General features: G+C 36.1%; 1 protein-coding gene across 1 annotated transcript in view; it reads right to left on the bottom strand.

The window, feature by feature from the left end:
- The window catches only part of LOC119775720 (ankyrin repeat and fibronectin type-III domain-containing protein 1-like), a 35,714-nt gene extending 30,978 nt beyond the window's left edge, over positions 1–4,736 (bottom strand). Inside the window, exon 1 of the mRNA XM_038273796.1 lies at positions 4,546–4,736. The gene's annotated coding sequence lies outside the window, so the exon portion shown is untranslated. The remainder of the gene's footprint in view (positions 1–4,545) is intronic.
- Between the last annotated feature and the right edge of the window lie 9,820 nt (positions 4,737–14,556).

Here is a 14,556-nt window from a genome sequence, read left to right as displayed (position 1 = left end):
AAGGATAAAAAAATGCCAAAGAATTAAATGCTCGGGTTAAAAGATTTAGTAAAATAGCTTTTTTTTAAAATAAGTTATTGTACATCTCACTTTTGCACAATCATCTGTAATTTGGACTAAAAGGGTTACTCATGGTGAGGCAAAATGCCCAAAGGGGTACGAAAACAAAAAAGGTTGGGAAACACTGGTTTAAATCAACAAATGTTAATATAGAATGGCCTAGATGATGTCCATCAATGAATGAGAGCTTGAGCGGTTTTACCATGACAGGAGTGGTGGCCTAGTGCTTATGCGTAGAGCTTGGAATACTGAGGTTGTGAGTCCAAAATCCCCTCCCACAGACTGCCACTCTGGCTCTCTGAGCAAGACCCTTAATCAGGGATCGCACCCCAGGTGCCCCATGATGGCAGCCTACTGCTCCCCAAGAGGATGGGTTAAATGCAGAGGTACATTTCTCAAATGTGAGATCAATAAAGTTCAATTATCATTAAACGGAGAAGAAAATATTTCCATTATTTACAAAAGTTTTTGAAACTACCATTTCCTGTTTACTTAACAATTACATACTATTCTCATTTTGAACTTTGACGTTTAACCCAAATGACACACACCAAAGTTTGCATTGTGATTTGTCTAGATGTGAAAAGGTTTAATGGGTATGAATCTATTTAAATCCTGAAAGAAAATCAGTAATGATGGCTCAGGATTTCAAACCATGTTATTATGATCGGGTTCTGAATTACTTCTCTCTGCCTTTCAGTCAACATGTCTCATTTTGTGACACTGTTTTTTTTTTTCTTTTCATCCCCTCCACAGCTTTGAGTCATTTTCCTGTCGCCTCAACTTTATTTCAAAAAGCATCCCTCTTTCTAAAGGCGGACATTCACAGGATGTCAGATGTGAATAAGTGGATCTGTCACCGTCGCCATCTCATCTCCCTGAGGAACCAGGTCTTTATGCACTAAGTGGTAAACTGTCCTTGGGAGAAATCAAATACTTCCATGGTGAGTTCTAATTTGGCCATAATGATACCACATCACCGCCATGCCTGTTAAGTGAGTCAGTAGTTTGCACAGTGCATGCATTGTCAATAAGTCTGGGTACAGGACTATAAGGGCAGTATCAGTGTTACTAAAAGAAAGATCTTTCCACTGTTTGTTTATATTGTCCTACAGAACCCCCTTAAAGTGCTGATGAGACATTTGCTAGAGGAGATAAGCTCCTGTTTAGTGTTTGTCTTTCAGATAAAACAAGATCAGGCAGGCTTCTCAGAAACTGGAGGATGCACTTTAGAGAATATGTGAGCAGGAGGGTATGAAACACTGACCCGAGAGGAAAATACACCACAGATTCACTGTGGTTTTTGTCAGACTCTCAACTTGATGCTATTTTCTTTTTTTTTTCTTTAACCTTTGCGAAGCTGTCTGATGCAGACATGAGAGTGCCGCATGTGTGCAAGCGGTCTTTCCGGTTTGTTAGTCTGCGAAAATGCAGCGGCTCTAAAGTTCAGCAATGCATGGAAAGTTGTGATGAATAATGTCAATCCCACAGGAAGTGATGCTGCACAGTCAACTGTGAGAATAAACCACAGAGTGGCCTGAAACGTCAAAGGGCTGAGTTGTAATTGATTTACTGATACCTAAAAGATTAGGTTTTTAGATTCAATATTAGGTTCACTTTAGAGTTTAGTAAACAACATTCAAACGAATCCACAGTAGGGGTTTTTAATATGGTACACCACCCAGTGCCCAATTATCAGGGGGTGGCACAAGTACTTAAACTTCATATCTATAAATAGATTATTTGCATGTCTTGAACCAGTTTGAGGATGCTTATTTTAATTTCCATCCAAAATGTATTGGGAATCCCCTTTGTACACGGTGAAGAAAATATGGCAAAGAAATTTGGTGCCTAGCAACATTTGAACAGTTTAAACTGAATAATATAGGTTCTTAAAAAAATCATTCAGTCTATTTTTTGTGACATCACAAAAAGAAGCCAGTAATTTTATTTGCATAAAGACAATCCCTAAATTGAGACTACATGTTTAAATATATATAAATCAATCAAATATCAACACTAGTTTTTATACTGAATATTTAAAAAGCAACCCAAGTTTATTAGTAGATTTCAGTAACAACACAATTCAAAATGCTGTATGATCAGGACATAGGAGAAGAAAAGCACACAGAGGAAAGTTCATAGCACTGCATAAAAAGAGAGTTTGGGCAAAATAAGGATGTTTCAGTTAAACAGAACAGTGAAGGCAGCTCTAAATATAGACTTCAGGTTGAGTTTGTGAAACTAATTCCAAATAAAAATGGGGATTTATAATTGTATCTAAAATATTGTTTCACTTTTATCTTATCTAACATTTGTTAACCAAATGCTGCTTTAATTTTAAAATCAGCCAGCAGAGTGAGGTGACCAATCAGCCAAAACATGAAAACTAGACATATATAGCAACTCTGTTAAAAAAAATCTGTTCTACTGTATAACACCCTATTCTATAGGGGAAAGGGCATTTACTTTTATAGACAGTCACGCTCGCCATCATTAGGCACCTAGCATCTCAGTTCCCATGAGGGTGGGTCTTAAATCCAGAACCCAATAGAGAAGAGTTGCTGATTCTCACAATAAGACCCATCCAGGGTTATATAGAAGTTCATAATGCTATGTCTTAACAGCAAAGTTTTATCTGTGTTCTGGATCATATCCCAAACCCTCCAGAATTCAGCTATTTTGGTTTCAAGGCATATGGAATTCTTAGTTAATAAAAAACAAAACAAAACAAAGAACATAGACTTTTTTGTTGTTTTGGAATTTTCATAATTTTATTTTCATAAATAAATTAAATCAACTTATTAATTAAGGCAATGTAACCAAAAACAAATGCTGGCCATTATACTCCTAAACTATTTGGTAAGCTTGCATTTTAGGTTGTTTAGCATAGTTTTTGGGAGGAAATTGGTGAACTAATGAGATGTTCACGATAAACATGAAGAATTTCATGTCTAATTGTAGAACCAGTTAGACCTGATTAGATCACCACTGACTGAAATTGATTTTCTGTGTTTTGTTGCCCACTTTGGGTAAATGTGGTTTTATGACTGCAGTCAATATTTAGTGGCTATGGCTGCACAGTATTACGGAAAAAAAATGCACATGCAGGGTATTGCTAAATATTGTGGTTGTTAACTTTCTTTTTCCTGACTTCTGTCTTTCTTTTCTATCATTACGATGTCTCCACAATATAATCAAAATTGTAGCCTCTTAGCCACCACGATATACATCAAGAGTGGATGGGAATTGAGTTAAGCTGTGCAGATATATCATTGAGATGCACAGCGTATTGCAATTAAAGTATAACTGACTGGTTATCCAAACAATCAATTGCAATTGACATATTGTAAATATTGATATTGTGACGTGATTGTGAATGCCAAAGCTTTCAGTATATCATGGAAACTCATGATAACACTTAATTACAACCAATGATATGCTATGATTTAAGCATGTTGGTGGGAAATGGTTTGTTTACAGGAACAAAATAGACTTAGGATCTGTCAGCAGGTTTTTTAATCAATTACTCTCCTTATGACAAGACAAGATGACTGGTCACTTTGAGGTACATTAAACAACACAATCAGCACTTTGGACCTCTATCGTCTTTCTTTAAACTATTTTTACTTGTCACTGCAGACAAAGCCATGACGGATATTTGTTTTACAAACACTGGTTAATTCTGGGAAAGAGACTGAGCTCACATGAAGGCTGTTTTTCTGTAGAATACACTAAAATGGATCAAGAGGTAATTGTTCCACTAATGAGAGCAGGATGTTCTGGTTAAAAACGCACAATAATGTTATTATACAACTTTCTGGGATTAAATGAGGCTCTGAACAGCTTCTACATTTTAACATTAACCCTTCATTTTAAGTGCAAAAGCGTTTTTTTGTTTGTTTTTTTAAATCTCATGATTTAGGTCATATTCAGCTACAGACCACATTTGTTCTCTTGCTTTTCTTAGAAAGGAGTTAATTTCTTTGTGCACTGCTGCTTCAGTTCCATATACCCTGCAACATGCAATAAAGTAAACTGTTATGAAGGAAACAAAGTCATTTTATTTCATAAATTTAGGTAAAAATGTAGTTTTTATATTATAAATCATTTTTGGATCACTTTTAAATCAAAGACTAACTTTTTTGGAAGTTCTTTGAGATCTTTTTCTCTCGTAAAACTGTAACCTATTTTTTTCTTCAAGACCCTGATCGTGAATATCTTCCTCAATAATTTTTCTTTCAGGTCAACAGTAACGTCTAAGTTTCTATTTGATAAACAAAAACTTACGAAAAAGCATACAGTTTTTTTTTTTCGTTTTTTTTTTTTTTCCTTACATCATTGATTATTCCAGAAGCTAAAATAAACATAAAAATGTTTAGAAACTTTAATGCAACTCTAAAGCCAAGAAGGTCAGCGCTCTCCTGTACTGAAGGAGCCTCTCCCTTCTGTCACCATCCTGTCAAACACCTTTGCGTCTCTTACCGTAAACTCGGTAATTTTGCTCTATCCGTCCCTCCGGAGACGCTTCCACATAGTTGTTTTTGTTCAGAGAAGTCCGCCAGCTGATCGGATATAATCCATCGTTTCACAAACGTTGCTCCACAGACTGACAGACCCAGCTGACCGTTACACCCGAGTGGGAGACCAAAGATTATCCGACACCCACTCAAGCACACACGTTTCCCTTGTTCCGCCCACTTCCTCAACTTCTCTTTCAAATAGTTAGGCTATATTTCCTTTAAAATCATTTAGTAAATCCCTTTTATTATTTGTTTGTGTTGCACTAGATCGTTACTTTTTTTTTATTTGATCAGCTGATGCGATGAGAGGGATAATGTTGATTAGTTTATTATTTTCCACCAGGGTGTGGGAGTGGGCGGTGTATCCCACTATTTATAGTAAAACCTACCGAGACAAAACCAAAGTTTTCATATGTCTGAAATGCCAGGAAAAGGGCTTGAAAAGGACAAATAAATAAAATGAAACAATGTCGTATAAGTGTAGATATTATAGCCCAAATTAAGCAGTAGGCTACGGAAGAGGATTAGGGCCACTTTAAACAAACAATATTAAATATTATTTCAGTTTAATATGTAGAATTCTGACTTTAATCTCAGAATTCTGACTTTTTTTCCCCAGAATTATGCCTTTAATCTCAGAATTCTGACTTTTTTTTCCTCAGAATTCTGAATTTAATCTTGCAATCCTGACTTTAATCTTGTAATTCTGACTTTTTTTCCCCAGAATTCTGCCTTTAATCTCAGAATTCTGACTTTTTTCTCAGAATTCTAAATTTAATCTCAGAATTTCTGATTTTAATGTAGATGGGCACCATGAAGTAAGAGCTGTGGGAGCGCTCAGCTTCACTTACAAATATGTGAGTTGTTTGAGAGGGCCAGTGACATTGGTGGAAAATGATGCAATTAGGTAGTGATGGGCTATCTGAAGCCAGGCTTCGAGGCTTGTACCGAGTAATAAGGGGGCGTGTCAATGAAGCCCCGCTTCGAGGCCTGTGTTGTCTTGTTGAAAACCACGTGACTGGCAACAAACGAGGCCTCGCATTGCATTGGTCACGTGACTGCTTCATTTTGCGTGTCGGTTTTCAAAATAAAAGCGCGATGAATCCTGTTGCTTTGTGGGTTGTAGTAGGTGGTTTGGTCTCAGCAGAACAGTTTTCATCAGCAGTGGTTGTAATGGAGCCGTCAAAAAAGAGAAAAACCTCTCATATGTGGGAGTATTATGAGATGACAGATCACAATCACAACCTGAAACAGTGAAAAAAGTCATATTCCTAAATAAAAACAATTAAACCTAAAATCCAGAAATTTCTATATTTTCTTTTGTTTAATCAGGAGATGCATCAGAATCACACATCAAAACCAGACTAAAAGCCATTAGAAGAGGCAAACTCTATGTGTAACTTGATATTAAGAATCAGAACTAGAACTCCTAGGAAGAGATGATTTTAAACAAATTCTGTCTTTAAGGAAGCAAGTTTCAAGCTCAAAGTACACAGAGTCTGCAGCAACAGTCACTCAGTTCTCAATACATTAAAGTAACACATATCTTCATTGTCTAATAAGTCCATGTCATAAAAGAAAACCTAACACCACCACTGATGGTCAAGGATTAGATTGGCTACAAATCATTTTAATCATTAAAACATGACAATTGAATAGGATTCTCCTCTTACTAAACACGAGTTTGATGAAAACTTTGTGACAATATTGCATTTCCTAATATTTGGAAGTATGATCCAACTGAGTAACAAGGCTGTTACAGTTTCACCAGCAGATGTCACTAGTGAGTGATGAATGAAGCATCGAGTAATGAACTTTTTTCAACACTTTGCGTTGGAAAGCTTCATTGCTTCATGAGGCTTCACTTGCCCATCACTACAATTAGGTGACTTTTTACGTGCCAGAGGGGTCCCTGGTGATGCTATTTCATTAATGGAAGAGGAGAAGGTGATTAAACCAAGAGAGATAGTTTACCGTAGTTACTTTCGAGCGTAATGGGCGATCTCGCAATCGCTAGTTTGTTGGCTCTGCGCTGCCGTAGCGCCAAGATGTCTGCCTCCATGGCTGCGAGACGCGCTTCTATGTAATTATAAATAACGAATTCTAAGGCAACGCAAATATTAAGGTTAAGAGGCTGAGCTCGTAGATGATGATAAATAACATAGTTATGTATAATATATTAAATTTTTAACTGTATATCCCTGTAATTATTACACACTGTAGCTTTAATTCATATTTTTTTTTTTTTTACTCTGGGTCATACACTACCTATATGATCTTTTTAAGGTATTCTTGTCAATTACAGCTGAATTAAAGAAAAAAAAAAAAATTTTTTTTTTTTACAGTAATATTGGAAAAAAAATTCCCATTATAGCTGTAGAGTCATTCCCCACAGCATCTTTTGAAGCATCTAACACTTTTCTGATTAACTGTGACCAGCTTTAAAAAAGAATCCCCGGAGCATGATGCTTCCACCACCACTTATGCAAGGTTTGTTGTCTTCAGCTTAGTGTCCAGATCCACAATTTTGAACCTCAACCATGTGTTCCTTATGTTTGCTGATGTTTTGTAGGTCTTAAAGTATAAGTTGCGTTTGAAATTTATTTGAACACGGGTTAGTAGCAATTAGTGGATTAAACTAATTAAGGGTAGTTTGCCCTTGATTTCATTTTGGGGTATGAAAGCAATGTGGGTTCATACACTGTTATATTTTTTATCTATCAAAAAATGTGAAACTCATGTAGTACTATTTACTGCTCTGCTGTGGTTTTAATAAATGTTTTATGGTAACTGTCACAGAAAGCTGCATGAGTTCAGTAATTGTGTGAAAAGAATCTATTTAATGGAAAATGTTAAACGGGCTATTTTTAGTTGTTCTTATTTTTCACAGCAGCCCCGCATCTGGTCTTCTGCGTGGCTGGTGGAATAACACCAGTAAAAAGCGATAAAGCATGCCACACTATGACTTATTCACGCTAGACTGAGGTGTGTGGGTGCTTGTGGGCTCAAAGGAAGAAGAAGAAGAAATAGTTTTTAGTGACAAAGGTCAACAATGTTGACACCGGTTTCTATTTTAAGACATGTATTAAAATATATTGCATTTGTTTTTCTTTACTTCCTTTTCTCTGAAGGCCATGAGAAACTGTAGCCAAATGAAGTTTACAGATGTTCATCATCAAGAACTCCACATGTTGACAGATCGCGCAGCTCCAGGCTTAAGTGGAGGTTTTTAAAACCAATTACTTACTAACTTCCTGTCAGTTTAATGCTCCTCTCAGTCATGCATTTCTTTGGTTATTTGACTACTCAATTTAAATTGAATCCCAGCACAGCCCACTTTCTGCTTCCAAAATATTTGCTGGAGCACATCACATTTACTAAATTCAACAGACTGAGAAACAATTAGGAGTGAGCTCCCTGCAGGCAATAAGTGCATGCTCAAATGCTTACTCAGAAAGACTCTCTGGGCTACGTGCTTCCCTACACTTGTGCAGAGCAGTCTGTTCATGGAGAGATAGACTGAGTTGGAAGTTGCTGATCATCGCCCCCACACACCTAGCAGCACTTTGCTGCTTAGCTGCTAAGAGGAATCAGTTGTCATGGTGATGGCCAAACTGTGGCCTTCGTGGGCAAGGAAAAATAAAACCTTCACAACTCATTACATGAAACTCAAAGTGTGGTATTTAACAATGGCATTCCTTAGAAGAAAAAAATGAGAAATCAACGATGATGTATGAACTTAAAGTTACTCCTTTAGGCTTTTTTGCCGGTCCTACGTCATTTGGAAAGTTCCTTCTATGGAAAATATGTAGAAGAGTAATTTTCTTTATTTTCTTCACTTCCTGGAGGGGCATTCAAACAGTAATGGAAACAATATGTTTTTTTAATGTTTAAAATTTTACACAGAAACTTTCCTTAGAATGAATTGAAATCTAAAAAAATACTTTAGTCAATAACATTTGAATGCACAATGACGGTAAATATTTGAATATGTATTTTCGCTGAGCTTTTATATATCCTGTTAAGCTGTAAACCAGTCTGCAAAGTACTGCCCTATTTCTTTCCGATGCCACCATCCCATGCCATACATCATAAGAAGACTGACTACCATCTTATTAACCTTCACTTTACGTCTTTTGTCAAAATTGATCTCATCCAGAATTGTGTCCAACCACCTCATCTTTGTTGCACTCTCTATTTGCCTCTTCTCTGCCTTTGAGTCAATGAGCTGGTTTTCCTTAGATAGAAAACTTTGAATCAATTTAATTGTATGATCTATTTGACTTGTCTCTGTAAAGTGCCTTGAGATTACTTGCTGTGAATTGGCGCTATATAAATAAACTGAATTTAATTTAATTGAAAGCGGGTTGCTTTGGATATTTGACTTCAGGTATACAAACTTATCCACCTTTAGTGAATCTTCTCCTTGCAGCTGCCGGATTCCCCGTGTCTTACTTTCTTTAATGTCCAATTCATTTGTCTTGCTTTTATTTTTCTTTCAAGAGCAAATATTATCCTCTCCAGACTCTCCTGCTTATGCTCTGAACTCCCATAGCAAATCACAGTATCATCTGCAAACAACATGATCGTGATGACTCCTTCTGTTTGACAGCTGCAAACAAGAAGGGGTGCATAGTGAATTTCTGTTCATATTTTCGATATACTACATCAGTGATACTTTCAGCCTTATTTTGAATGATTTAATATTTTATAAAACTATGTTATAGTAATGTTATAGTTACTATTTTAAGGGTGTAAAAGTTCACAAAAAGTTATCTAAACCTTTGGCATCCTTAATACTGTAGCTTCAAGACAGAGAGTGTTGTAAAATAAGGAAGAAAAAATAAACATTGGCGTTTACTGAAACTGTGTAACTGAGTTAAAGACTTAGCATATGTACAGTATGAGTTACATTATTATATACAGGTTAGAAAAGTGAGGTTTGTGGTTCAACAGATTTACCAAAAAGTTCAGAGAAGATGAAAGTCTAAGTGCGAAATTCTGAGGTTTTTCCTCAGTCTTTACCACATCTAACATCCTTGTAGATAGAGAAAGTTCATTTTGTTGTGGCTGAGAAAAGAAACAAGTAAATATCAAATATCTTTTCTGAACAGGAAAAGGATCAAGTAAGGTTTGATTCATTCATAGATCCAAGTTCTGACTCATTTTTATTCCACTGCATTTCTACTCTCAGAGTTTTAAGAACAAGAAACCGTCAAATCAAAGGATCTTTTTGGTTGAACAGTTCATATTTTCATCTTTTGGTGCAGCTGATGAACTTGTATTTATGTACCAGCAAAGGTGCAACTTCCACCAGTGGTACTTGTACCTTAGAACCATGGTTTAAAACAGTGGCCTAGTTCTTCTTCTAAATGCTTTTTATTTTAACACACAAGTTTACTTCCTGTTAGCACTTAAAAGCTTTATCGGAATGCAAAAAATAAAGTTAAAAGGAAAGGCTAAGAAAAGAATCCCTTTCTTCAAGCCCATAGTCTAAATTTATGTTTATATTTAACATGTCATTATTTCTCAAAGAGAAATTCTTCCTGCACTCAATTACTACAGCTTAACATACAGATAACAAAAAAAGACACTTAAAAAATCAGAATAAAGATTTCTTCGTTTGGGCCAGATTTTAACACCTGCATTATTTCTAGTCCTAGATGCAAAAAGCAAAAGGCATTTTTTAATAAATTATTGAAATTCAGAACTTTACATTGATTTCCAAAACATTTTGTAGAAATGACTCAGACTAAATAAGTTAAATCAAATATTTTAGATATCCTTGTACATGTTTTTTACAATCGTTTTATTGGAATTTTGGAAAATTTCTGCAGACAGAAGAACTGTGATTTCATCAATTTAGGCTGCATTGCTCACACACTTTTTTAATGTTTAAACACAAATTCACGATGGGAATGAGATCACGGCGTTATGTTTCTTAGTTAAAAATCTTAACAACTGTTGTATTTAAAGCTACAGTGTGTAATAATTACAGGGATATACAGTCAGAAATGTAATATATTATACATAACTATGTTATTTATCATCATCTATGAGCTCAGCCTCTTAAGCTTAATATTTGCGTTGCCTTAGAATTCGTTATTTATAATTACATAGGAGCGGGTCTCGCAGCCATGGAGGCAGACATTTTTGCGCTACGGCAGCGCAGAGCCAACAAACTAGTGATTGCGAGATCGCCCATTACGCTTGAAAGTAACTACGGCAAGTTGAGAGAGATGAACTGAGACGGTACTGAACAATAGATGGCAGTATTAAAATTATCTATGTAAACAAACCTCATCACTTGAGAAGGTAGGTGATGCGGACGTCGTGGAAGACATTTTGTCCCGTAACGCTCGCCATACTGTTGGGGGGGAGAAGCGCTGGGGGGGAGATGTTCATGTTGCTGCGGTCTGCAGTCTGGACGCTAGATGTCGCTGAAAATTACAGACTGTAGCTTTAAGCTACTTTAAAACTTAGTGGATATTATAAGATTCATTAAGCCTTAACTGACTTACTGATATCTTTAGGACATGGTTCGATGTCTAGCACATAATTTTCTTTCTTCATGACGTCACCAAGTTTGTGAAGCGTCCCACTTCCTGCACCCTTAAAATTAGAGCCATCGATATTTTATTACCAGCTTAATGCAATTTCCTTGTAAGGTCTATGCCTTTGCCATGGGGTTTATATGCACATATCAAACATTACAATGCAAAAATATTGAATCTAAATAAGTCATTTTTTCTTAAAATAAGTGCAGTAGTTCCTGTTTGAGGAGGTAAAAGAGACATTTTGCCAGTGGAACAAGATGATTTACACTTAAAATTAGAAAACACAAATGCACTGTTGTATTTCAAGTGTACATTATCCAATTATCTTATTTTAAGAGTAAAACTACTCATCCTATTGGCAAACTATCTCATTCACCAACTCAAATTAAAGTTAAATACACTTACTTTCAGAATTTTTTTTTACCTATTTCTAGATTGTTTTTCCAGTGTAATCTCTGGGACACGGACCCCCCCCCCCCCCCCCCACCACCCCCCATTCTAAACAGCAACACCCCTGGTCATTGGCTAGTAGTTTACATAATAAGAGATCTTGAAGTTGTATGGACTGAACCTAAGGAGCTCCACAGTTGCAGATGTGCTAGACAATGTAGTTTTATTTTCACATTGTTTAACACATGGTGTTTCAGCCCGGTTCTGAATAAGTTGCATCACTTGAGGACAGACACTGATAGACCAACCACAAAGCTGCGGTTGCGCAGAGGTGAGGAGATTCACTTCTAAATATCTCCAGTGCTTTTTAAGCTACGGAGGTACAATTTGAACTTCTGAGAAAATATGTTGTCCCACCTTGGGCATAAAATACCCAAACATTAAGCTCTCCTATATTCAACCTTGTACTGGGACAATTTTAATCCTGTAGCTCTTAAAGATAAACAAATTCTTTCGGTAATCATTTTATCCCCTTTTTCCTTGTGTAAGAAGTGTGTTTATGTTTACTAACCTGCATGAGGTGATGCTGGATGAGGTACCAACAGAGAAAGCATTCCATACATTTTCATTATCATCATTATTATCATTATGATTTAACCTTTATTTATGCTGGTAGCTTTAATGAGACATAAATGATAATTTACAGCAGAGACCACTTGGCACAGATTTAAACTTTACACAAATCAAAAGTTACAATATTTAAAATATGGAAAAGTTAAAAAGCAAACAAAGAATAACAATACAAAGAATTTCCAGAATTTAAGTATATGGTAATTTGTCCTTTATTTCACATTTGCAGACATATAGCACAAGACACACAAGAAGAGGTTTTTTTTTTTACCTTACCTAAAACCAAGACAGCTGCTCAATGTACAGTAATATCTAAAGTACTAAATGAATGGAATGCTCAGAGATGCTCTTCCTTATCAAAGAAGAAAAATATAGTAGTAATATATAGTTTTCAAATTAAATTACTTTGCATATAATTTTGACTCTTAGGATGTTATTCTAAGTCATAAAGATTACTATCGGAATATAAATGAACTGTTAAGTTCAGGCTTGTTGTGGGTACTGACATTTTTCAGAGTTACATTTATTCAATAGTGTTTTTATTTATTTTTCACTTTAATGTAGATTCAATGTAAGAGTATGCCCTTGCGTGTGGTTGTTATGGTTTTAGTATGTATGTGTCAGAATTAGTCCCTCTATTTGTTCTTTGTATGTGGTGTATGATGTGAAAACTGAAGACCTCAAGAAGAATAGGTGTTGCTTTGCAAAAGCAAACAGGGATCTTCATAACCAAACAAACCAAAAAAAAAGAAGACTTTGGGTATTTTATCTGTAGCCGAGAGAAAGCGGCTGCATAAGCTGATCAGAAAGGCCAGCCCTGTCATTGGATGCCCTCTGGACTTGATGCAGGAGGTGGGAAACAAAAGGATCCTAACTAAAGTAACATCGCTGTTGGATAATGTTTCCCACCCCATGCATGAAGATGTTGCAGAAATGGAGAGCTCCTTCAGTGACAGACTGCTTCACCCTAAATGCATCAGGGAGCATTATCACAAATCCTTCCTCCCAGCAGCTGTAAGACTTTATAACCATCACTGTTCCCAGCAACCTCAATAAGTGGTTAGATTCATGCTGATTTAGCACAGTTTCTATCTTAGTCAGTTAAATATGATGTCATTTTGCACATTTCTGATGTTGCTGCTATTTTCAAATATCCATTGCTGTATAAATGTCCATAGCTGTATATTGGTTATTTATTCTGCACAGTTTTATTGTGTTAAAACTCTTTACAGTACAGTATTTTATTGTTTATGTTTTAACTCTTCACTATTATATTATAATTGCTCTCTCTGCCTTTTCTCATAGTAGCTGTTCCTGTTTGGCTGTGACACCACCCTGGAGAGAAATATCAGCTCTGCTGCTGCCATCAACACCTTTGTTTGTAGATGTTGGAGCTCAGCCTGTTTTTCCAGTATATTCCTGTTTCTCTGACTGTGACTGGCTAGATGTGCTCTCTTCATCCTCTGACATTGGAGTTGGCTCAGAGCTCGTCTGCCTGGCTGTGTGTTTCCTGGACGGGGCCGCCTTTTACTGTTGCTTTTTGTGTCTCTGCTTCTGTCTCCTTGAACCCCAGTCGGCCTCGGCAGATGGCCAGTCACACTGAGCCTGGTTCTTCTGGAGGTTTCTTCCTGTTAAAAGGGAGTTTTGCCTCTCCACTGTCGCTACAAGTTTACTTATTGTGAGGCATTGCATCCCAGTCAATGAGTCGATGCAATCAGCTGGTTTTCCTTAGATAGAAAATTTCAATCAATTTGACTGTATGATCTGGTGAACTGTAAAGTGCCTTGAGATGACATGTGTTATGACTTGAGATGACATGTGTGAATTGGCGCTATATAAATAAACTGAATTGAATTTAATCAGTTAATGAAACATTTTTAATTAATGTTTCATGAAGCCTAAAAAGCTTTGAAATAACTAAAGATTTGTAGGAAATATATTATAGTAATAGTAAATAATAAATAAATATATAGACACTAATATTAATACTATTACTGCTACTAATACTACTACTACTACTAATAATAATATATCTCAAATCATCAGGAGAATATAGTAAAGTCTTTTTACAAAGTGTGTCTTGCTTTATCTTCTTTCACTAGTAAAGTTTTCATTTTCCCGCCGCTATGACGTCAGGCTTAAGCTAGTGCGCTAGAAGTTAGCTAGCTAGCTAGCTAAAAATATAACCATTAATTTACTGGTTCAACAGCTACAGGTCGCTGTTTGACACATCTGCGTTTTATTTAAAAGGAAATAAAACGGAGGTAACGTCTTCGGAACACTTTAAAAATAATTTTATGTTACTTAGCATAAAGTTTATAAGTAAAGGGTGGCATTCCACTTCCTTCTTATAACAAAATCATGGACGTTGTTGTGTTCATATTATAGGCGAGCCG

This window comes from Cyprinodon tularosa, unplaced genomic scaffold, assembly GCF_016077235.1.
Source record: "Cyprinodon tularosa strain WSP-4 unplaced genomic scaffold, ASM1607723v1 ctg89, whole genome shotgun sequence".
NCBI classification, from domain to species: domain Eukaryota; kingdom Metazoa; phylum Chordata; class Actinopteri; order Cyprinodontiformes; family Cyprinodontidae; genus Cyprinodon; species Cyprinodon tularosa.
Note: the sequence above shows the minus strand (reverse complement) of the source record. Positions and strands in the feature narration are given on the sequence as shown.